Raw genomic sequence first — 25,760 nt, 5'->3', positions numbered from 1 at the left:
TCACCGTAATTGTAAAGTGACAAAGAACTTTTAAGGTGATTTGATTCTCAAAGCAGGGAATAAATGTCACCCAGGAGAAAAGTTGGGAAGGTACCAATTTTTAGCCATTTCTGGGTTTTGGGTTTTTTTTTTAATCTTAAAAATACGTATTTGACCCACGAGTTTCTCCCATTTCTGAAATTCTGTGACCTGGGTCTTGTGGAGAGAGGTCTCAAGAGGTCTCGACAGGCTCTTCCTGGGCCAACGGCCAAATTGCTTCATGGACTAGGACGAGTTGATTAACTTCCGTTTTTGTCTTCTCATGGAGAGAGTGGATTTGTACCTTGGCATTCCAAAAAGGACTCTTGAGTAGCTGGTAATCTTGACTGTCGAATACAAGGAAATACTTAACGAAAGTCTGCCACTGTCTTGGGAAAAAAAAGTAGATGGTTGTTTCCCAATTATATGTGCTAATAGAGCTTGGGGGCACATAACCCCAGGCACCCAAAATAATTTCAGTTAATCTTGGAAGTTTCCCCTCCAGCCAGCTGGCTTACCTGTCTAATTATGCTTGGTCAAGTCTAAGGTTAATTGAGCTGTTATTCCCAGGCCGCAGGAGGAGGTAGTCTTGGGGGAGGAGGCCGAGTGTGGCTTTACCCACTTTCTGTGGAGAATTCACATACAGGTAATTGGGATTTGGTCGTATGTTTGTGATAGAGTTCATAATAATGATGTCGGGTTCCTGTCATTTCTGGGATATCCTGTATTTCACCTTGGGCATCTTTTTAGGGGAAAGCTCTAGATGTTTTTATTGACTTTGAACACTGACATAAAAAGTGAAGATCCAGACAAGTGGCTCAGACCCCAGCCAGTGCGAATGGATGTTGGTTGTTCTGCTCTAAAAGCAGTTGAATTCAGCTTATTTTATTTATGACCTCATAAAACAGTGTGATTTAGGGAGAAGGGAGGATTAGAATCAGCTGGGATCTTGTGGATTAATAATATTTCTGAATTTGCATGTTGGAGGGTAACCACGGAAATAAAGAGGAAAGTAAAACATAGTTGATTTCTTTTGTGGGGGGAAGGAGACAGGAGTAGCTGGCAACCAGTTATTGGCACTTGTCACCACGGGTACTGTGGCATTTTAAGGAATAATACAGTCCTGGTAACACTAAGTTTGATCCCATGGCTTCTTACTAAATCTTTTCTTCTGGGTTAAAGAAACTGCACAACAAAAAGACCGTGTGATATTTTCTAAGAATTTTTGAGTACTCGTGGTATCTGCTTATAAGGTCTTCTGGTTAATTTGGGTTTACTGAGCAAGAGGATGGTTTTTGTGTTTTCCTGGTCGAAGACTACAAGCTGGGGATGCGTGGGATATGCTGAGTTATTGGGCTGTCGGTAATACTAAACATTTTTGTGTTGTTGTTAGAGAGGAAGGGGGGAAGAGAACCCGTGTGCCCTGACGGCAGTGATAACTCTGGGCTCCTAGAAGGTAACAATTATTTTCATGCCATAATTGGATCTACTTTATTCACTGGTATGTTCAGCAGCTACTTTACTGAGTACCTATTATTCTAGGCACTGTCTTAAGGCTCTGGGACTATGATGATAATTAAAATAGACATATTTTACTCCCTCTCCCCTTCCCCCCACCCCAGCCTCTAGCTTACCATTCAGAGGGGTGGTAGACACGTACAGAAATATATATTGCAAAATGTGATAAATGATGAAACCACAGGGAACAGTGACCTGGCCTTATGCAGCTAGAGTGGCCTAAAAAGGTGCTCTGAGGTTTGGAAGAGAGCACCAGGAAGAGAGCCTGTGTGGAAGGACTTTGGCTTGGGGGGGGTGCTGTATAAGGAGGGTACAGGCAGACAAGGGGGACAGAGAGAGGGCAGGATGAGGTGAAGGTACAGGAGGCCTCTGAAAAGGTTGGGTTTCATTTGAAGTGCAGCGAGAAACCACTGAAAGTTTCCAGTGGGAAGTGACACTCCCAACTTCTGATCAAGGGGCTTGCAGTGGTGGAGGGGGGCAGGTGTGGAGTTGGAGAGCAGGCCTGGTGGGAGATGATGGGCAGTGGAGGGAGCAAGTGCGTGTGAGATGCACTTTGGAGGTATCAGGACGTGCGAACCTTTGGAGGTATTTCGGTTTGGGTTTGATGGTAGCTGCTGAGAAAGAGTTGAGGATAGCTCTGAGGGTTCTGGCTTGAGCAGTTGGGTACGTGGCTGGTGCTGTTTGCCCAGATGGGGAAGATTGGGAGAAGGAGGGGAGTGGAATCAAGCTATTTTTGTTTGGGTGCCGCTAAGTTTGAAGCGCTTTTTAGACTCAAGGCAGTCTGACAGCAGTGTCCAGCACCAGAGGAGTGGCCAGGCAAGAGATAAAAATGAGCCATTGGCCAGGGTGGGATTCCCTAAGGAGCCTATGGTATTTAAACCTACGAGACTGGATGGGATTCCCTAAGGAGCCTATTCAGAGGAGAGGCGCTGTACGTGCTTGGGTGTGTGTGTGTTGGTGGGGAGGGGGTGGCGGTTAAATGTTTCATGAGGTTGATAAGGCCAAAAAAGTCACCAGTGGATTATTTGGCAAAATGGAAGCCACTGGGGACTTTCCAAAGAGCGGCTTCCCTGGAATGCAGTGGATGGGGTGGGGGCAAGGTTGGAGGGGTTGGGGGAGGTCTCAGAGGAGGACCTGGTCACAGCATGTGTGGACAACTTTTTGGCAAAGTTTGATTGTGCAACACAGGGTAGAAATACGGAGCGGGAGCAGGAAGGACCTGTGCAGAATGGAAGGGTGTTTTGGGTGCTGGTATTACCTTGGTGTGTGGACAGGAAAGATCCTGGAGCGGGAGGGGTTGAGGAGAGAGGCAGGTGGGGTAGGGTCAGCTGACTAAAGCCCTTGAGAAGTTTTCCGGAGGATGTGGCCTTTTCCCCAGGGACGGGGGAGGGGGTGTGGGTGGGTGTGGAGGGCCTTCGGTCCTGGACCAAGGGAAAACCTGAGAAGACAGGTACAGATGAGCAGAAGGTGGGGAAGCTGCTCCAGGCTGTGTCTGCACCCTCCTAGGGAAAGGATTCGGGCTCAGGACCCGACACTAGCCGGAGACTTCCAAGGGTTAAGACTGCATCAGAAAATTGTACTGCATTTTTCTCAACATTTGACTGCATTACTGAGCAGTACAGAGGCGAGAGCAAATTCTTTTCGCTTGAGGAAGAGTCTTCAGTTCAAGTAATTTGGGCCTCACGTTAGATTTATTGAATACTATCATTGGAAAAAAAACTGATTTTCAGCCCTGTTCGAAAGTTGGTGGGCACCGTGGCATAGGTTTGGAGCAAGAGGCTCCAAAAAAGAAAAAAAAAAAGAGCCCACTCCTCTGGGCAGCCTTTCAGGAGCACATGCTACAGACTGCCAGCCTGGGTGGCCCCCAGCGAGGGGTCTGCATGGGGATGGGAGGGTGAGGAGGGCGGGTGAAGGTCTGAGTTGGAGTCCGGCGCCCTCGTGGTCTCCTGGCTCTGGCCAAGGGGGCCTCCCAGCCTGTCTGGGCATCTGTAAAGGGCGGGTGATACCATCTGCCGCCTCTCCCCTCCACTTGTGAGGATGCCATCAGATAATGTACGGAAAGTGCTATGTAAACTGTAAGAGGCATCGCGCGCCGAGAACAGCGAGGTGAATTAATCTTCAGCCAGATCTCCTTTTCAGATATAAAACCTAACAACCACTGAAACGCTTCCCTTAACTTCCCAGAGCCTCTGCCCAAACCCCTGTTCACCAAGCCCTCTCTCACTCTTGTTCTGCCTCCTAGCCACTTTCTCCTTGGGGGTTTCGGGTCCTCTGGGATCTTTGTATCGAAAGTGCTACAGGAAGGCTGGCATCCGAGCTCAGGCGGTGACATGCTAGGCGGTCTAGGTTCAGACTCTGATCCCGGATTGAAACTTGGAGACCTGCCCAGCCGAGGCGACAGACGCACTAGGCTTGTGCACTGGGTGCAGGGGAGCCTTGAGCCTCCACAGGAAACCGGACTGGGGTCCGAGGGTCCTGGCAGGTCTTCATTTGCATCCAGCTTTTGTTTTGCAAATGAGGCCTGTTTTGTAAAGCAGAATCTACCTAAAAAAAAAAAAAAAAAAAAAAAACAACAAAAAAAACCCAAACAGCAAAAACCAGCCCTGGGCCCTTTCTCATACTGTCACGCTGCAAAAGTCATTTCTAGTTTTAAGAAATACCTTGTGCTTTTCCCTCATCAGACCGCTCGCCTCCGAGCTAGAGGGGGAGGCTTTATTTGTTTATTTCTGAATTAATTTTTATGATGGGAAAACTTGAAAATGCAACAAAAGCAGACAGGCTAGTGTAATGAGCTCCCTTGTACCTGTCACCCAGATGCAGCTGTTACTGAGATTTTGCTCACCTGTGTGTAAGAGGACTCCTTGTAGTTGTATAATAAATACAAGTTGTCAGTTTTGAGAGATCAGTGGAACTGATACCAATTTGGTTTCATAAAGGGGAAAATAATCAACGAAAAATCAGAGAGAGAGGAAATGGATGCCATCATTGAAATAACCGGTGTTTACCTAGTTTGTTGCTGGTCCAAAGCCTCTTCGGCCTGTCTTATTTTATCTGACGACAGAAGCAACTACCGCAGGAGGTTGGTATCCTCATCTGACAGCTGAAGAAAGTGAGGCTCAAGAAGGACAATTGAAAAAAATATATAAATAAGTGATTAATCCAGAGTCCCATGTCCAGCCAGCATCCTGGTTTAAGGCCAGAAGTTGAATGATCTCCAGATGTTGTGCACACTCAAACAGATAATGCTATGCAGCATTAAGGATATGGTACTGAGTAGATGCAGAGATCATGGAAACCAAGACCATCATCTGGGAACTTTGGGCTTCTAAGTCCCGTCACCTTAGTTGGAAAGACTCAGATGATTTAAACATGTTTCCAGCACTACATTTTTAAAAAACTTGAATCATCTGGCTCGTTCTGGAGCACACAGCTCGAAGGCTGCCTCATAATTAAAGCCAAAACTTGACTTTAACAAGTTGCATGGCCGTTCTGTATCAGCCTCCTACCCTTAGCCCTGTCCTTTTTGTGGGGATCCTAAGTGGAGGAACCTGGACAAGCCATGGTCATTTCTAGACGGCCTGGACTTTAGTTTCCAGGCTCTGGCTTTGACCACACGGGACCTTGAATAGTTTGCTATTTGCTACCTTGGAAAGCTTCCTGGGGGCCCCTTGTGTGTGTGGGGGGGTGTCTTTGTCATAACAGGGACAGCTCTGAGGGCCTCTCCCTCGTCTTGGGAAACCACCTCCAATGTAACTTCTTTGAAAGATGTTTTAAAAAGGGAAAGGGGAAAAAAAAGTTGGAGTTGATGCCCAAGGCGTTTGAATAGGGGGTGTCGTTCGAGTTCCCTCTGATGTCATCACAATGGGAGATATCAAACTCCCTTAAAATTCAACTCAAGGATACCAGTAATGAGGCTGATTCTCAAGTACCGGGGCTTGTTCACTTTTCTTTCTTAATTGGGTGAACACATGTGAGCTGGGGAGTGTTATGGGGAGCCACAGTAGGTAAGGACATTTAGAGGCCTATCTTCTTTTGAAGAGTCTGAGCTGCTTTAGAAACCAGTATGGAATTCAAACAATTTCAGTGTGCATACGGTCATTCATTCCTTCACTCTCTCTCCAGAGCCCCGTGTGCCCCCAGAGCCCCATGTGCCCCCATGTGCCTGGTCACTGGCTGGTGCTGTGGGCTGGGCTGGGCTGTTAGGATGCTGTTGTCATAATATCCGCGCCCCCCCCCCCCCCCCCCCCCCCCCGTGTCTTTTACCCCTTCCTTGCTGCCGCAGGGAGGGCAGAACTGGGTCAGCACTCAGTGTTGTACCCCCGGCACCTGGCACTAGTTGGTGCAGTATAAATGCTTTTATATTTAAGAATCAACTGGGTTTTTTTGTTTTGTTTTGTTTGTTTCACCTCTGGTTCCCCTGCGTCCTCCCCCCACCCCGCCCCCTACTGGTTCTCCCTGGAGGGAGAAATCGGGGCCTCTCTGCCACCGGGGTCAGCTCTAGCAGCCCCTGAAGGAGACCGGACTAGAGAATGTTTCCTTCCCCCTTGCCTCTCCGCGGCCTGGCAGCCTTTAGCTGGGGTGCTTTAACTCAGCTCTCAAATTCAAGTGCAGCCCCATCCCCCATGCCTTTTAATAAGTGACATTTTGTTAAATCAGTTATTCGAGGCCTTATCTATATTTCTGTCTGTGCTGGCTTAGTCAAAATAGGAAAGAGAGTGAATATTAGATTTCTTTCCCCGCCCCCCTTCCCCCTCCCATTGGAGCAACTCTACATAAGATTTCTGATGGTGGGGGGGTGATATGTCCTTGAAGAAGTAAATGCTGCATGCAGAAAAAATGTGGAGGGCTTTGACTTGTAGCGAATGCTGTTTTTCAGCAGCTGTGATTTTTCCATTTTTCTTTTTCTTTCTGTTTTGATTAGTGGAACTCATTGTGCTCCAGGGTTGGGATTGCGTTGGGGGAGGGCGCGGAGGGAACAACATTTACTGGGCGAGCTGGAGTTGGGGAGGAGGAAGGAGAGAAGGGATTTATTGAAAATATATGTCTACTTCTGCTATGATAAAGCAGCAGGCATGTAAAAATGCAACGGGGAAATCATTATTGTGGTAAAATGTAGGCAGAGCTCCGTTTTCTCATTAACAGAGCTTAGCTCGCATGGAGGAGGGGGCAGCCAGGCTGCTTTGAGAGTTGGGGTATTCAATAATAGCAGACACTCGGGGGGATTGTCTCCAACCCCCCCTGCTCACCCCCTTCGGCTGCCTTCTCCTTTCTTTCTGCAATCAGTTTGTAACCTTTTTAAAGCTGCTTGTTGGATTTCATGGTCTCCATTGTCACTCCGTGCCACCCCAACATGCTGTAAGGACTGTTGAATTTTTAAAGTTGGAGGGAATGAAAATAAATTTTCTCTTGGGAACTCAGGGAGAATTTTGGCAACACACTGTGAGTCAGAGATTGGATTGTATCCCTTGCATCCCTGAGAGCACCAAGAAGAGCCTTATTTAGGGGCTCAGGAATTTGCATATGCTGTGGGGTATCCAAGTGAAGGTTTCAGATGGCTTTAGGGGTAGTTGCTACTCTTGACTGAGAGCTTAGTGTGTGTCCCTGGCCCTGTGCAGGTGTGCTAGTCACTTCAGTCTTCCAGCATGTGTAGGAGGCAGATGGGTGCCCACTTTACACTTGAGGAAACTGAGGCTCGGGATAGTTCAGCATCTTGCTTAAGGAGACGTGGGTGCTGAGTTTCCAAGCTGGTCTCCAGACCCAGGGCTAACCCCCAAAGACTGTCTGGTCACCTTCCCCGTACGGTTATCTAGATTCTAGGAACCTGGACTACCACATGGCCTGCCATTGACCGTGAAGGGTGGAGTGCTCAGGATGTTCACAAGAACCTTTGCCGAGCCCCTGGACAGAGCTGTCTTTCTAAGATCAAGGTTAGTGCCTCACATCTTTGTTAGAAGTAGTGAGCGAGTGCCCTGCTCCTCATCCTGCCAGGCTACAGTGACTGTCAGTGCTGACAACTTGACCCTCAAGTATGTTTGAGTGCTTCTCATGTGCCCAGACTGTACCAGTGGCTGGAAATACCAGAACCAGTAGGAGAAGGAGCTCAGAGTCTGGTAGGGACAAGTCAGGAGAACATAAAAATCTGGCACACATGGGGCACCTGGGTGGCTCAGTGGGTTAAGCCTCTGCCTTCGGCTCAGGTCATGATCCCAGGGTCCTGGGATCGAGCCCCGCATCGGGCTCTCTGCTCAGCGGGGAGCCTGCTTCCTCCTCTCTCTCTCTGCCTGCCTCTCTGCCTACTTGTGATCTGTCTGTCAAATAAATAAATAAAATCTTAAAAAATAAACAAAAGAAAACAAAAAACCCGGCACACAGAGAGGCCTGCTTAGAAAAAGATCACACTGCAGAAGCAATCAGTGGGAGAGACTGTGTGGAGGAGCCAGGGAAGTCTTCAGAGAGGTGGTACATGGGTGGGGTTGTGTGGGTTCAGTGGGGGCTTGCTGGGTAGGCAAGGGGGGAGGGACTAGCAGATAGCATGGCGAGTATAGGAAGCTACATAGAATCTGGCTTTCCTGAAGCGTCACTTCAAAGCTTACCCTTCTGGGGCGCCTGGGTGACTCAGTTGGTCTTAGGGTCCTGAGATCGAGCCCTCTGTTGAGCTCAGCGCAGAGCCTACTTAAGATGCTTTTCCTCTCCCTTTGCTCCCCTTCTGTCCCCTGCCTCAAGCTGTCTGTCTGTCTAGGAAATAAAAAGCTTACTCATCTAATGTTATCTTCCATCACCTTCAGTTGAATGCTCTAGAACTATGCCATCCAATATGGTAGCCATTAGCCATGCATGGCCATTTTTTTAAAAAAAGATTTTATTTATTTATTTGACACAGAGAGAGATCACAAGTAGACAGAGAGGCAGGCAGAGAGAGAGGAGGAAGCAGGCTCCCACTGAGCAGGGAGCCCGATGCAGGGCTCGATCCCAGGACCCTGAGATCATGACCTGAGCCGAAGGCAGAGGCTTAACCCACTGAGCCACCCAGGCGCCCCATGCATGGCCATTTAAGTTTAATTAAAAATTAAATAAAATAAAAAATTCAGTTCCCCCTGTGGCACTAGCCCCACGTCAAGTGCTCATTAGCTACATGTGGCTGGTGGCTGCCATATTGGAGAGCATGCATGTAGAACATCCATTAAAGCAGACAATTGTGTAAAGGAGCACTGCTCATGAACTTTGCCCCGAGGCTTCTTCTGTAAGCAATGTTTTCCTTCTTTGTCCCTTACCTAGCTCATTCCTACTTCCTCCAGAGGCCTTCCCTGTGCACCTCAAGGTGGGTTGCCATCCCACTGTCCACCTGGATTGTGGTTATCCCTTTCTGTGTTTGTTTTCCTACGAGGACTTTCAGCTTCTAAAGGGCATGAGCTAGGTTGTGTTCATTTTTGTGCCATGTCTTGTGTATTATTGTGTCCCCAGCAACCAGTCAGGGCCTAGCACATATGAAGTTCCCAGTCATAATTGCAGGTGATGAGGCTGGAGAGGTGAGGGAGAGGTGAGAAGGGATTGGGCTGGGAGGACCTGATACCGTGATAGGAAGCTTAGACTTGACCTTGTAGGCAAACCCTTCATTGAAGGGTTTGAAGTGAGGAGAGGTGTGTGGGGAAAGTGGACAAGTCAGATTTCTGTATTAGAAAGGTCAGTTGGGGGCGCCGGGCTGGCTCAGTGGGTTAAGCCTCTGCCTTCGGCTCAGATCATGATCTCGGAGTCCTGGGATCGAGCCCCGCATCGGGCTCTCTGCTCAGTGGGGAGTCTGCTTCCCCCTCTCTCTCTGCCTGCCTCTCTGCCTCCTTGTGATCTCTCTCTGTCAAATAAATAAAGAAAATCCTTAAAAAAAAAAAAAAAAGAAATGTCGGTCAAAGGTATGGAGGCTGTACAGGCTGGAGAGGCCGAGGTTGTAGACTGAGATGAGGTAAGAAAGTATTCAGAGGACAGGAGCAGGAAGGGAAAGGTCTATACTCCTTAGGTATGCTAGCGAGTTTGAGGAGTAATGTCACCATCTTGCCAAGTCAGGGTTTTCCTACCATTTCTGTCTACATTTTGGATGTTCCCATTCGTTTCTAAGGGAAGCTGCAGAAAGCATTCCCTTCCACTTCTTCTGGGTACCCTCAACCTCTTTCTTCTTCTTCTTTTTTTTTTAAGATTTTATTTATTTGTTTGAGAGAGAGACAGTGAGAGAAAGCATGAGAGGGGAGGTCAGAGAGCGAAGCAGACTCCCCTTAGAGCTGAGAGCCCCATGTGGGACTCGATCTCGGGACTCTGGGATCATGACCCGAGCTGAAGGCAGTTGGTTAACCAACTGAGCCACCCAGGCACCCAACCTCTTTCTTCTTAGGGGGCCCCAGCCTTGTTCTCTACTTTTGTAGATGGCCTTCCCACCCCCTACCCCCTCACCCTCTCACCCTCACCCTGGCGGGTGTTCACCTCTTCGTTTCTCTTTAGGGTATGCTTTACTAAGTAGGGTACCATGTCTGACCCCTTGTAGTAAATCCGACGCTCAGAGCACAGAGGCTGGGGTTTTAGCCTTCTGTCTTTTTCAGCCCATGGTGGATTCTCCTTGGAGGACACTTCTGGGGGCCTAAATTTAAGAAGCTTGTAGAGAGTTTTGCAAAGGAGTCTGGAAAGTAACTGAGATCAATCTAGGCTCTTTGAGTGGAAAGGAACCAGGATAGCAGAATTAGCGAAACATCAAGAGGATTATTTTCTTTAGGAAGGTGAGGTAAGGTGCTCTTCTGGACATGGTGACCTCACGCTGTATGTTTGGGGATAGGATGCATTTCAGATGTGACAGCTACCTCCTAAGTGCAGACACATGCCATCATTTTATATATAGGACCTCATTAAAGCCTCACAGCAGCTCAATGGAGAAGGCATTATTATCCTTACTATACAAGGGAGGCAAGTGGGGGGACAAAGGGATGAACAGACTTGCTCAAGCTCTCATGATTAGCAGGGATTCAAACCCAGGAACCCAGACGTGTGTGACTGTAAAAGCAGATGCTTTTCACCCTTCCTCCTCCTGCCTCCCACTTAGCCTTACCAGACAGTGTGGACTGAGTTCAGTTCAGAATGTGGCCGGGATAATACGGAGAAGGGACACCACACTGACCCTCGTGGGGTACTCCTGGATAGCGGTGTAACTCTCCGAGCCTCATTTCCCTTATTTTCAGTACTTTTGCTTTCCTGGTTGAAAAGGCTTATTTTAAGAATCAAAGGAGAGAAAGGATGCACAAGTGCTTTGACAAATACAAAGCCATATACTTACTCTTCTGCAGAATTGTTTTCTGAAGGAGCGAAGCACTAGGATGGTTGGGTCCCAGGGCTGTATCTGGGTTTTGGGCACAATTTTGTGTGTGTGTGTGTGTGTGTGTGTGTGTGTGTCTGTGTGTCTGTGCTCTGTCCCACAGATCTCCCTGGTCTCCTTCGGGAGACTTTGGTTTATCTCCCAAACTTTGCAATCACCACGATTTGGGGGGAATGGTTGGTGGCTGGACACGTGTTATGTGGAACCTTAACCAGAGCTGGAGTGCTCTGCATGACTTTGGGAAAGTCACTTCACCTTCCTAAAGCTCCATTTCCTGAGATGGTCACATCTGCTCGGAGGGCTCATTGGGAAGATTAATGGCAGAGTATGCGTATGAAATAGCACCTTGTCAGCCAGATAGTGACGTGTATATGTGTAGTGGAGGTCGTGGGCAACATGGTCAGTTGAGCACACTCTCAGCCCATCGCCTTTCCTGGTCAGAATGTGTGGCTCATATTTATACAATGTTCTCCTGCTTTTAAGACCTGGAGAAGGACATGTTTCAAAACCCCTTTGGAGCTAAGACTTTTTCACTGAAACTGTGTAAATGATTAAGTGAAAAGTTTATGGAACTTTTTAGTTTGGACAAGGAGACTACAGGTAGTGCAAGGTGACTATAGAGCATTTGGAAAATATTGGTAGGCCTTAGGAAGAAGATAGCAGTTGTCTTTAATTCCTTCCTGTTACCTTTTTAATAACTTCCTTCCAGTATTTTTTCTAGGCAGCATAGTCTGGTGATTAATAGTTTAAGTTCTGGAGTCAGACATGCCTGGCTTTGGATCCAGGATCCTTCACTTCATGGAAATAATGGGGTTGGGTGAGATGAAATGAGAGGATACGTGTAAAACATGTGGGGCTGTGCCTGGCACTTAGTAAGTTCTCAGTAGACATTAGCTATGATATTATGCCTTAAAATAGCATTGGGCTATTTTGAATGAGATTTAATCTTAATATTTTGTTCATTAAATATTCTTTGGGTCCTTTTTTTTTCATAGTTTTTAAAGTATATCCTCATATGGATTTTATGTTCAACAAATATTTCTGGAGCACCAGAAATAGTGTGCCTGTGTGCCAGGCACTGGGTCCCAGAATTTATTTTACTAACTCCTATTATTAGAAATTTAGTTTATCACTCCATTATAAATAATGCTTCGATAGACATCCTTGTGCATAAATCTTTGATCACATCTCAGATAATTTTCTTAGGATAAATCCCTGGAAAGGAGAATTGCTATGTTAAAGATAACGGGCATTTTTAAGGTTCTCAATAATATTTCCTAATTGTTCTTCAAAACATTTTTAAAAATTAATTTTCATTCATCCGACTAGCATGTGAGAGTACTGACCTCCCTTCACTAGCTCTAATACTATTTTTCAAAAAATGGTAATTCTTGTGTAATGTGGGTTACCCTTTCTACCATGGACTACAGCTCTTCTCTGGGGTTCAGTTTTTTCCTGCTGCAAGGTGGGGTACAAAGGTCTCCTGCTGATAACCACTATTTATAAATTTAGCAGGATCTTTGGATTTCTGTTGTAGAAAGACTGTGCAGATGACCTGAATTATTATTGAAAGTGCTGCTTTAAACCAAGTTAGAATTTCTTTATGCTTATGCAAAGACTTGAGAAGTACTTTCTTCTCACCACACACATCCCCGCCCAGGGCATGGGGTGTGTCAGATAGCTAGTTTGTATTGACAGGCGACCAGGATTCTCCACTCATATAAATAATCGTTGTTAGCAGTTGACTACAGAATTACGGGGCCCTGTTGAAAGTTTTAGGAATTTGTTCTGTTTGAAACTTTATAAGGAAAGGAAGGCTCCTTTTACCTCCCACAAGTATAATAGTGTCCAAGTGTTGTATGAAATGAAATATAGAGAAAAAAGCTGTTGAAAATGCTGAAAAGTAGAAAGGCAATGAAAACCAGTCAGCATTCCATCATCTAGATAAAACCTCTGTTTTAAAAAAAATAGTGTGTTCCTTTCTAGTGTTTTCTTTTCCCATATATATATATATATATATATATCTTAGCATAGTTGGAGGCTTTTTGTGTGTGAGTTAGTTTGTTTGTTTGTTTTAGAGCTGACCCTAAGTCAGTCCTTTAACCATTTCCTGATTGGTTCAAGCTACTTACATACAACACTTAGGCTCCCTTTACCTCCTTTATGCCTCCTGTGGTCTTGTGATTTTAATTCTCTCTATATATTAAGCCCCAAAGGATGTTGTTTTAAAAAGTCAATAATAATTTAGATTAGTCTACATAAATATGTAGATCTCTTTTTGGTGTTCTTCGTTTCTTCTTTTATGACCATGCTCATGTTCTTCTCTCAGATTAATTTCCTTCTTTCTGAAGAAACCCCCTTAGTTGTGTGTGTGTGTGTGTGTGTGTGTGTGTGTGTGTATAAGCATGCATAGGGGGTGTCTGGTGGTGCCCTAGTCTTTCAATTTCTGTTTGTCTGAAATTTCACCTTTTATTTGGAGGGTATTTCCACCGGTATAGAAGTCTAGGTTGCCTTTTTTTTTTTTTTTTCTTTTAACTCCTTAAAGATAACGTTCCATTGTCCTCTGTCTTCCTGCATTTCTGTTAAAAAGTTATCTGTCAGGGGACGCCTGGGTGGCTCAGTGGTTAAGCCGCTGCCTTTGGCTCAGGTCATGATCCCAGGGTCCTGGGATCGAGCCCCGCATCGGGCTCTCTGCTTGGCAGGGAGCCTGCTTCCTTCCCCTCTCTCTGCCTGCCTCTCTGCTTATTTGTGATCTATCTCTGTCAAATAAATAAAAAATCTTTAAAAAAAAAAAAGTTATCTGTCAGTTTTATTGTGTTTCTTTTGAAAGTAATATTTTCTTTTCTCTTTAGCTTTTCTTTTTAAAGCAATTCATTATGTTGTACATTAAGTGTGGCTCTCTTTGTATGTATCCCCCTTTTTAGAATTCATGGCTTGATTTAAAGTCCATTTTAGAAAATTTGGGGGAGTTCTCTTTAAATTGCTTTTGCCCCATTATTTCTCTCCTCTTCTTGGTCTTTGCATTTGTTCACTCTTTTGTGGTATCTGACAGGTCCCTGAAGCTTGTTTTTGTATTTTCTGTGCTTCAATATGAATATTTTTTCTACTGATCTATTTTCCACTTCATGAGTCTTCTCTTTCCTGTTTGTTTGTTGTCCAACCTATCTAGTCAATTCTTAATTTATTTTAATTGTTTGTAAATATCTTATTTATAAAAAAGATACTTTCTGATTGTTAATGATTGTATTTTTCTCTTGGTTTGGTCCTGATGTGCTTGGTAATTTTTGTTTGAATGCTGGGCATTTCAGATGGAAAAAGTAGAGGCTCAGGATGTTGGGTCACCTTGATTCTGTGAGGCTGGTCTACTTTTGATCTGCCCTTGCTTTTAGAGTGAGCATTTATTGGGGTTCCGCTTCCTTGATAGACCCTGATATTCACAATTTGTTTTTCTACCTCTGGGAGACTACCAAAATCTCTGCTTAGCTTTTCAGTTTTTTAACATTTTTTTTTTTCCGGTTTGGATTTCCAGGGCCTAGCTCTGTACACACGTGGTTTCAGTGTCATCAAATGCCTTGAGGGGAAATTGTTGAACATTGGGTTCACGTATGAGTGGTTCATTTTTCCCCCTGAGATCTTGGGTCTTAAATCCTGGATGTCATTATAGCCCTGAACTGCAGCTTTTGTTTCCTTGTCCAGGGAGAGAGCTGCAGCACGCTGTATCTTGCTGCCTTTTCCCTCAGTGTTTGTTATACCAGATCAGCACATGTTCTGGGGAGAAACATCAGTGACTGATACGTACCTCACCAAGGTTCCCTTTCTTCTAGGGGCATCGTCCATCCTGGCCTGGCTACCCTGTTGTACTCCCATAGCTTCAAACAGTTATTATGGTTATTATTATTATTTCATATTTTATCATCTTTTATACTTGTTCTATACAGGAGGGTTAATCTAATATCAGTTGCGTCATGACAGTTGAAAGTGAAGTCTAGTTTTTTTTGATCTTTTATCATTTGACATTTTAAGTATTTTGTATGTCTTTAAAAATTCTTCATGGGGGGGGGGGGGGCGCCTGGGTGGCTCAGGTGGTGAAGCAGCTGATTCTTGATTTCAGCTCAGGTCATGATCTCAGGACTCTGTACTCAGTGGGGAGCCTGCTTCTGGATTCTCTCCCTCTGCCCCTCCCCCGCACTCCACTTACTCTCTTTCAAATAAATAAATGAGTTTTTAAAAATTCTTCATTAGAGGGACGCCCGGGTGGCTCAATTGGTTAGGCGGCTGCCTTCGGCTCGGGTCATGATCCTAGCGTCCTGGGATCGAGTCCCATATCGGGCTCCTTGCTTGGCAGGGAGCCTGCTTCTCCCTCTGCCTCTGCCTACTTGTGATCTTTCTCTCTCTGACAAATAAATAAATAAAATCTTTAAAAAAAAAAAAAAATCTTCATTAGATGATTTTTAATATCTGCACAAAATCATTTGCTATGGCTTTTATAATCTACTCAACCACTTTTCTAATGTTGGATGCTTAGGTCATTTCCCATAACTTGCTTTTAAAAAAATAATGCTTCAGTAAATGTCTTTGTGCCAGAGCATCTTAATATATTTTAAAAGCATGGACTATGAATGATCCGAGTTGAAAATAGTAATCAATAGTGATTGTTTCCATGTACATGTCAGATACAAAAATAAATACAAAACTTTTCTATCTCAGATGGTCCGGAGAGAAGCATTCCTTTCTCCGAAGTGTTTTTATTTCTTTAAAAAATACTCATTTAGTGCTTACCATGTGCCAGGCATTCTTTTATATGCATTATAATACTAATTTTAATTCTCCTAAGGACCCTAGGACACAGGTACTAATAATGATAATGGCTTTAAAGATGAGGACTCTGAGCATAGGAGGGTAGATAACTTGCCCAAGGTCACAGGTAACTTCCAAGGTCACACAGCCTGTCAGTGGCAGAGCTGAGCCATGAGTTCCTGCTCTAGAGCCCATGGTTTTGGCTCCTCCCCTGTACCACCTGGAGCTAATTGTTCTAACTTATCACTTCTTTTCTCCCCCATTTTAGCTTATTCCAGAGCTACCCCAGCCTTTTCTTAATTGACCTTTTTTTTTTTTTTTTAAACCCTCTGCCTTGTGGTTGCTGGGGAATGAGTGTGAATGTGGGTACAAGGTGCCAGGGACAGAAATTGCTGTTTCTGGGACTGGGTCTGTGCGGTGACAGCTCACTTTATAGGTTGACCAGATAAGCTTGCCAGGTGGCTTGTAGTGTGTCTGTTGGGGACCCTGGGTGTGGATCGAATGACTGGGAATTCTGCCTCCACCTCTGGTTTGATGGGCCAGTGTTAGCTGGGCTGCTGCTTTTGCCATTGAGAGAGGCAGAGTGAAGTAATCCTTTTCTCTTCTCCCTTTCTCCAGTTCCACTACCGGTTAGGAGCACGAGTAGTTAAAGAGGTGTAAGGCGGGCTTGCCTGATAAAGCAGTGGTGCTTTGGACTTTAGGGACTGTGGGGTGTGGATGAAGAGTGGAGAACTCGTTGACATTTGTCTTTCTGCCTCTCTTTGGATCTTTCTCTAAGTGTCCCCATTAGTCTCCTTGTCCCTCTCTGCTTGTTATGTCTTCCTTCTACCCATTCCCCTCTTTCATCTTCCTGCTCATCTCCCCTTTTGGATGTAACATGGATTTGGGGGAGAGGTGGATGTGGGGATGACTGGTTTCCTTAGGGTTGTTGGGTTTGTACCTTGCAGGGGTTCGTCAGAGAAAGCTTTGCGGGTGAGGTGGCTTTGAGCGTGTTAAGTGGTATCGAAGGAGATATGTAGGAAGGATGACAAGGTGGCAGAGAAGTGAAGGAGAACTTGTCCCTTCCCTGTTCACAGCCTTTCAGCAGCCCCTATCGTAGTCAGTGAAAGCCAGTGTCCTCCCCCACCTTCCCTCACTCTGCTTGAGCTACACTCTGCCTCTTTGCCATTCCCTGGATGTACCTGGCACCTTTTTGCCTCAAGGCCTTTTCATAGGTCTTCTATGCTTGGATTTGTCTTCCAGAGCCTAGGTACCCATCTGAATTGCTCACTGTCTTCCCCCTCAAGTCTTTTCTCAGATGTCCCTTTCTCACTGAGGCTTTCCTCCCTACTGTATTCAGTACGGAATTGACCATCCCCTTTAATACAATTTGCCTGAATTTTCCATTCCCTTTATCTGGTCTTTGTCTTTTTTAGAAATACTTAAGGGGCACCTGAGTGGCGTAGTCTGTTAGGTGTCTGCCTTCGGCTCAGGTCATGATCCCGGGGTCCTGGGATCGAGCCCCTTGATGGGCTCCCTGCTCAGTGGGGAGCCTTCTTTTCCCTCTCCTCCCTGCTCATGCTCTCTCTCCCTATCTCTGTCTCTCTCAAATACATAAATAAAATCTTTAAAAAAAACAAAAACAAAACACTTTAACCATCTAACATTCCATATAGTTTACTTGTTCCTTATCTTTACTGTCTCCTCCCTTCTAGAACATGAGCCTCGAGAAGCCAGAGATCTTTGTGTGTTTGTTCTCTGTTGACCCTAAGCACCCAGCCTGGGGCCAGGCACATAGTAGGCCCCCAGGAGATGTTTGTTGAGTGCTGGGTTCCTGGGGGCTCTGTAGGGCCCCCAGCTCAAGAGACTTTTATCACATCTTAGGATCTGAAAAGTCTTTGCCTGTAGGAATTTTTTTAATTAAGATTTTTATCATTGTCATCCCCTTCCCCCTTCCAGTTCATTTAAGACTGTTATGAAACAAAACTCATTATGCTTCAAAATCTGACAGAGCTAAGGCCCCAGGGAAAGTGCGAGGAGGCGGCCGTGGCGGGTACTTCCTTCCATTTCCCCCGTCCGTGGTAGTCTCGTGGGGTTGGTTCCCTTAGGACGGCCTGAAGCCCACAGGGTCGAGGTGAGCTGGGGTTCCCGGGCCTCCCGGGGTACAACCAGCTGGAGAGTTTGTTGTCAGCCAGAATAGAAAATGCTGCCTTCCCACATTGAAGGGTTTCTCCAGTTACCAGGAGTCAGGATAGAAGGGGGAGGAGGTGGCAGGCTGGTGAGAAGGGAGAGCAGTGAGGTGTGTTTTGTATGGTTCAGCTGGAGGAATAATGGTCCAACGAGAAAGTAGACATGTGGTCCTCTGTGGATGTGACTTTTAGTTTTCACTTAAAACAATGAGTGGATTTTGTTGATGTGTTCAGCAGTGGTTACGGTACAAACAGGCTTGAAGGGCCTGTGGGCCTGGGCTCTGGGTCACACAGTACTAATTCTACTGCAGGAGGGACCCCACCGGGGGGCCCTTGGGTGTGGAGCCCTGTGGCTCTGAGCCAGTGTGTTGAACTTCTGGATCTGTGGGTTCCTGGGAAGGGGGCAGACCTGCTGGGAGTAATTAATGTGTGTGGTGTATGGGGAAGGGGCTCAGACTCCTCCCAGCATTCTTCTCCAGAGAGTTCCCTAAATGAATCCATGCTCTGGTTTCTCAGGCAGGGCAGACCTGTCCTCTGACTTCAATAGGCCAAGGAAGGCTTTGTTCGTCCTAGAGCTTCAACTCCGAATCGCCTTTTGACTTTTGTTTTCTCCCTGTGAACAAGGAAGGGAGCTTAGAGGATAGAGTTGACTTTTTTTTTTTTTAAGATTTTTTTTATTATTTATTTGACAGAGATCACAAATAGGCAGAGAGGCATGCAGAGGGCAGGGGGGAGGGAAGCAGGCTCCCTGCCTACCGGAGAGCCCGATGTGGGGCTCGATCCCAGGACCCTGGGACGTGACCTGAGCCGAAGGCAGAGGCTTTAACCCACTGAGCCACCCAGGCGCCCCTACAGTTGACTCAACACTGGGGGATGTTTTAGGGCATTCGAAAATCTGTGTATAACTTTCGACACCCCAGAAACGTAACTGCTAATCACCTGCTGTTGACAACAAGCCTTACCAATAACAAGCAGTTAACATGCATTTTGAATGTTACATGTAGTGCATATTGTATTCTTAGGATAAAGGAAGCCAAAGAAAGAAAATGTTATTAAGAAAATCACAGCGAAGGGAACATACATTTATAGTACTGTATCATATTTATCGGGAAAAAACCCATATACGAGTGGACCTGCACCATTCAAACCCATGTTGCTTAAGGGTCAACTGTAATATTCTTGGGTTGTCCACAGGGCTAGGCCAGGATAACAAAATTATCAATAGGCTGTCAGCGTACAGTGATGTAAGTGAGACGTGGGGATCTGATAAGGGAGGCCTGGGGAGAGTTTCAGCCTTGGAGACCTGGGGTTTCACCCTCTACCACCCCCTCCACCCCAATCTTGGCATTTCATCTGCTAATAAAGTAGCAACACCAACTGATGTGAGTTTCACCTCCTTTCATTTCCTTTCTGTCGTCTGTACTGGAGCCATAATGAGCTTCAAAAAGCCACCAGCGGAATGATCAGCCTCTGAATAACCAAGTCTGTACAACTAAAAATACACGGTTGCATTCTAATGCAGATATACTGATAAATTAAGGGGAAAATAATTGAGCCTACCATTGTTTACTGATGCATTGTCCTGACCAGAAGTTACATAGGAAATAAATAAAATGATTTCACCCTAGGTGGTTCGGGCCCTATAGCTTAGTTGTTTAGAATATACGACTAAGGAGGCCAAAATCCTGCTTTGAGCCCCACATGGGATTATTACCGCATGGTGGCTAGTTACCCAGACTTGACTCTTCCTCCTGGCCTCAGATGGCCTGCCAAGCCCTCCCCAGCTGTCTCTCCCTGTAGCTCTTGGGTGCAGGTGATTTGGTGTAATCCATCTCCACTGTGGAAGAAAATGCTCAAGGCATAGCCCTCCTACTGAGGGTGTCAGGAGTCCCACTTTTGTTGACAATTTTTTTTTCCATTTTATTTATTTTTTCAGCGTAACAGTATTCATTGTTTTTGCACAACACCCAGTGCTCCATGCAAAACGTGCCCTCCCTATTACCCACCACCTGTTCCCCCAACCTCCCACCCCTGACCCTTCAAAACCCTCAGGTTGTTTTTCAGAGTCCATAGTCTCTTATGGTTCACCGCCCCTTCCAATTTTTTTTTTTTTAATAAACATATAATGTATTTTTATCCCCAGGGGTACAGGTCTATGAATCGCCAGGTTTACACACTTCACAGCAAGGAGTCCCACTTTTGATTTAAATATACAAGAGTAGATTTCCAGTTGTTAGACATCTGTTATTATGTGTCCTGGGTAAATAAGGTCTTTGTTCTTATCTAGTAGCTTGATTTAGACTTACTTGAAATAATTAATTCAGTACACATTATTGAATCCTGACTATATGCAGACTCCAAGCTAGGCATTGGCAAACTTTCTTTAGAAGGCTGGAGAGTAAATATTTTCAGCTCCGGGGGCCATGTCTCTGTCCTCTGTACTCAGTACTCAGTCTTGCCATTGTAGCATAAATGCAACGACAGACAAAATGTGTTTGGATGAATTGCGGGGCTGTGTTTCCATCAAACTTTATTTACAAAAGCAGGTGGTGGGATTGGCAGCAGGCCAGCTACTGACCCCTGGTCTGACCCCTTCAACCCCTTCATTAAAGATACAGCCATGAACAAAACAGACCTGATCATGACCCTCAGGGAACTTTCATTTTTGCTGGGGATGATTCTTTGCTACTGTTAGTAGCATTGCTTTGAGACCACACCTGTTGTAAATAGTTGACAAGTAGCTTTCGGGGGGCCATGGAAACCTAAGTAACTTTACTGAAGAAATGTTGTCCTCGTGCACAGGCACTTCTATTTATAGTACCCTCTGGTGTCTGAGGGTACGGTGTGTACTTATTTTGGCACGTAGATACATTTTTGAGTTGCTGGTTTGTTTGTTTTTTTTTCACTTAACAATTTCACATGCATAGTTCCATGCATTGGTCTGGATTGTTTAATTGTAGTGGCTACGTAGTATTTCTTGCTGAGTTAAGGCCTGGTAGGTGCCCCGGTATAGTAGGCATTTCTTAGGTGTTTGTTTCCAGTTGCAGTAAAAACCCTTTCCAAGTTGAAAAGGAGCTAGTCTGTGCAGAACCGCCACTGGTGAGAAGCGTTGACTTGGGAGAACGCTGGGAAGTCAGGCGTGGGTGGTGTCCTCATGCTGGCCTAAGGGGTGACACTCCACACCCTATAGCCGGGGACCTGCCAGGTAAGTGTGTTCTCAGGGTAAACGTTTCAGTGACAGATAGCAGGGTGATCTTTTACTCAAGCACCACTCCCCCACCGCAGGGAAAGCATTTGGAAGCTGTGGAGCAAACTTGGAATCTGCAGAGCTTTTGGGGGCAGATGGGGAGGGAGAGCAGTCCTGTGCAGAGAAGATAAAAAGACCAGGGGGCAGGGTTGGCAGCCAGTGTGTGGAAGGGGCATGGTTCTGGGGCCAGACTGACCTTGATGTGCCTCTGACTCTTGAGTTTGTCCCTTACATCCCACAGCTGGGTGCTTCTTAGCCTCTCTATGCCTCAGTTTTCTTTGCTATAAAATGGGGCTATAATATCCATTCCATAGCGGGGCGCCTGGGCGTCTCAGTCGGTTGAGCATCTGACTCTTGGTTGCGGCTCAGGTCATGATCTCAGGGATGTGAGATCAAGCCCCATGTCAGGCTCCTAGCTCAGCAGAGAGAGGGCTTGAGATTCTCTCCCTCTCCCTCTACCCCTCCCCCTGCCCACGCATGTGGGCTCTCTCTCAAACAAACAAAATTACTCTTTAAAAGAAATAGTAATATCATTCCCTAGAGATGGTGAGGATCAGACGAATAGTCCAGTAAGTACATTACACAGTGCTTGGTTTATGAGCGCGCTATGTAAATGATGGCTGTAATTGTTTGGTGTGAAGCAAGTGGTCCATGTTAGGCCTGCAACTCACAGCAGTAGTTGTTTTACTGTTCTTGTTACTGGGGAGGCCCCGGGAATTACCCTGGACCAAGACTGGACTTCCCCTCCTTTTCCTCCCGTCACTTCTATCCCCATTCCCTTGATAACTCATCTGGGGAGGTCAGACCCAGATTCCTGAGCCCAGGCTTTTAATAAAATCAGATCGGAGTCTGACGACCGACGGGATCATCTCATTGACTCAGCCGTTCATGCATTCATTCATTCAGCACTTACACAGAGGCTCTACTCCGTTGTACAGCATGCAGTGGTGAAGAAAGCAGGCATGGCGATGGGCTTTAATCAAATAATCCCACAAATGTTTAATTATAGACTGTGATAAGAGCAGTGAGAGAAAAGTACAGGGCTTTAGGTTGGGAGGCGATCTTTCTTTTTACAAGACACTTAATTTTATTAGTAACTGGGGAATACAGCTCACGGTGAGATTCCATCTTATCGGCACTGGGTAGTCAGACATGAGGAAGCTGCGCTGAGCGAGCATTGGAGGGAGTGTAGAGCCCCTGGCCTCATGTGCACTGCGGGTTAGGAGCCTGAACGGATGCCCCCACGCTGGAGAATGGTTTGGGGCTGTCTTGTAATGTTGTATGTGCGCGTACTGTGTGACCTGGCCGGTCTACTCCTCAGGGTACAAAATCATGAGAAACTCATTCCGAGGGGCACTTGGAGACGTGTCCTAAGAATGTTCCTCCTTGGAGCACTGTGGATGTGAGCAGGAAGCTGGAAGCCTGAATGCTCTTCTGCTGGAGAATGAGTTTGTGGTCACGTGACGGGCCGTTAGGCCATAGTGACAAGAAATGAACAGCATCTGCATGCAGGGGTAGGGGTGAATCTTAGTCCTGTCTGCGGTTGAAACTAAAGCAAGACCGTGCACAGTCCATAGAGCGGACTACGGGACTACCTTTGGAATACATTTTAAAGTCAACAGAACATTTAAAATACATTGTTTCGGGATGCAGCTCTACCTAATGTAATGAATGGAGGGGCGTGGGTTTGGGAAGGATCCTCGGGTGTGGGCCAGTCTCTTGAACCTGCTTCCCTGGACATTGGCTCTTTATTTTTAAAGTGCAGTGAGGAGAGGGGAGTGGGGAGGAGCCAGGAGACAGTTTGTGTTTTGTAGCCTTTTTTTTGCCCATTGCTTTGGAAGCTTTTTTTTTTTTTTAACCCAAATTACAAAACGTTACCTACCGGAGTAGTGACGCTAGGTGCCTCTGTGTGCATTTTATGTATTTTTTTTTTTTTATTACCCTGAACGCCTTTTTTGATGACCACAAATGCAGATGGGATATGGGAAACTGTGGCCTGAGCGTCGTGATCCTGCCGGTGATCCTGCCGTTTCCTACCCCCCGAGAGTGGTGTCGGCGGATGTCAGCTCGGAGGGCGGCTGTGTTTGCAGCCAGCTGTGAGATTCCTGGTCACAGGGCCCCCTTCCCCATGAAGAGACCGATGTGGCGCGGTGATGAGGCCTTCTCTGTTCGGTTCCAGGTTTAGCAGGCAGAGGTAGTTCAGAGATGAGTAAGGAAGGAGCACTTTTTGGTTGTAGACTCAGGCTCACACATGCATATTGAAACTCTTCCTCACTTTCGCTTTTCTCATTGATGGGCCTTGAGGCCTCCGAAAGTCATCTGTGGAAGGAGAGAGGAGGGAGCAGAGGGAGCACCCTTTTGTATGAAAGCACCAGAGAGGAGTTGGGGATGGGCTGGAAGAAACCAAGATGTGCTCCTCTGGGGATGAAGAGCTCATCTGGTGGGAGGGTTTGAAAAGATGCCCTTGTCAGGCTGTCTGACCTGAGGTGACATGGAAGCCACCAGGGGCACAGAGCACCTGCTGATTGAGCATGGCCCTCCCCGGCTGGCTGCCCCAGGGATTAAGGGGGAAAGTTTGCAGAGGAAAAGGAGAAGTCCAGAGGAGGGGATGTGGATAAAGGGGGATCCGCAAGCCAGACCACATGCGGTGACTGCTTGAGAGAACAGGGAGTGTCTGGAAGGTGAGCAGGTGGAACAGGGTGGTTCTGTGTCATTCCAGAAAGGAAAGCCCGAGGTGAGAGCTCCAGGAGGAGATATTTGGTCTTAGTATAAATCAAGTGTTTTTCAGACTGCAGTTTGCAGTCCATTAGTGGGTTGTCTAATTAACTAAATGATGAAGACCAGCAATTTAGAAAGATGAAATATAATGGAAAGGAAAGAATAAAACGGGAGGACAAATTTCCTGTGGATCAGAGATGTATGGGTGAACATTGTTTCTTGAAAATGTTTGTTCAGGGTCACCTGGGTGGCTCAGTCATTGAGCATCTGCCTTCGGCTCAGATCATGATCCTAGGGTTCCTGGGATCAAGCCCCGAGTCAGACTCTGTTCGGCAGGAAGCCTGCTTCTTCCTCTCCCACTCCCCCTGCTTGTATTCCCTCTCTTGCTGCCTCTCTCTCTGTGTCAAATAAATAAAATCTTTTCTTATTTTTTAAAGATTTATTTATTTATTTGACAGTGAGAGAATAAATAAATAAAATCCTTTTTTAAAAAATATTTATTTATTTATTTGACAGAGTGAGACAGTGAGAGAGGGAACACAAGCAGGGGGAGTGGGAGAGGGAGAAGCAGTCTTCCCGCGCAGCAGAGAGCCTGACGCCGGGCTCAATCCCAGGACCCTAGGAGCAAGACCTGAGCCAAAGGCAGAAGCCCAACAACTGAGGCACCCAGGTGCCCCATAAATAAAATCTTCTAAAAAAGAGAGAAAATATTTGTTCCGTTTTATATATTGATATGGATATATAGATATTTTAGGTACTGAGTCATGATAAGAAGTATAATTTTGTTTTAGAGGTAAGGTGGAGAAAGTTTGAAAGTCTTTGTTACAAGCTACCATTTAATAATAGTCCTTACTATTTATGGAGCGCTTACACCGTGCCAGGCACTCTGCTAAGTGCTTTGCATACATTTTCTCATTTAAATCTCAGGACAACTCTTTCAAGCAGATATTATCATTCCCATCTTAGAGATGAGGATATCAAGTTCAGAGAAGCTAAGTGACTCTCCCAGGGTCATGGAGCATGTGTAGAAGGCTGAGTCTGGAATTGAACCCAACTTCAGGCCTTTTACAGGGCTATGCATATAATGAATGTCTACTACAGGAAGAAGCATTGATGGAGCTTTCCCAAAGCCTGGAAAACGGGTGGAAAGTGGGAAGTCTTTGAGCAGAGGCTGAGTTGCACCTGTGGGACAGTGGTGATGGGGGATTGGACTGGATCGCTACTGTGGATCCCTGACTATTCCCACAGATGTTTTACGGTATAGCTAGGAATGCAACCTGTTCCTCTCGAAGGGCAGTTCCAACTCTTGGGTTTCTTTGATCCTTGATTAGAGTAGACTTACTTAGTTAACATAGTTATAGACTTGTTTATAGGTGGGGTTTTCTTTTAACAAGTTTTCTGAAATGAATGTACATTTATTTCATGATTTTAAAAAAGTATGAAAAAATGTTTTCTGGTTTTGTGTAACAAGCACACATCAATTTTATAATTTTAAAAAGTCATTAAAAAGGAAATAATGGGGCGCCTGGGTGGCTCAGTGTGTTAAGCCGCTGCCTTCGGCTCAGGTCACGGTCTCAGGGTCTTGGGATCGAGTCCCGCATCGGGCTGTCTGCTCAGTGGGGAGCCTGCTTCCCTCTCTCTCTCTCTCTGCCTGCCTCTCTGTCTACTTGTGGTCTCTCTCTGTCAAATAAATAAATAAAATCTTTAAAAAAAAAAAAAGGAAATAATGGTGCAGTGCAACAAAAACTTTAATTAAGAATTCTTCCTGGCAAGTTTGTGAAGATAGCTGGCAGGTGGCTGTTTCTTTTCTAATGTGGACTGGAGAGGCTCTGTGCGCACCATGGGAGGTGATTGGTGGACAGGTTTTTTTTTTTTTTTTTTTTTTTTTTTTTTTTTGTGAATGGTAGCTTCTTATCAGTTGCCTGTACCAGCCCATCCTGCTTGCACA

General features: G+C 45.8%; 1 protein-coding gene across 18 annotated transcripts in view; it reads left to right on the top strand.

The window, feature by feature from the left end:
• The window catches only part of TRERF1 (transcriptional regulating factor 1), a 201,019-nt gene that overhangs the window by 3,410 nt on the left and 171,849 nt on the right, over positions 1 to 25,760 (top strand). For 2 of the 18 annotated variants that reach the window (XM_046005288.1, XM_046005294.1), the window contains exon 3: positions 7,347 to 7,463. The exons of the other annotated variants lie outside the window; for them this stretch is intronic. The gene's annotated coding sequence lies outside the window, so the exon portion shown is untranslated. The remainder of the gene's footprint in view (positions 1 to 7,346; positions 7,464 to 25,760) is intronic. 18 annotated transcript variants of the gene reach the window in all.

This window comes from Meles meles, chromosome 5 (genome assembly GCF_922984935.1).
Source record: "Meles meles chromosome 5, mMelMel3.1 paternal haplotype, whole genome shotgun sequence".
NCBI classification, from domain to species: domain Eukaryota; kingdom Metazoa; phylum Chordata; class Mammalia; order Carnivora; family Mustelidae; genus Meles; species Meles meles.
Note: the sequence above shows the minus strand (reverse complement) of the source record. Positions and strands in the feature narration are given on the sequence as shown.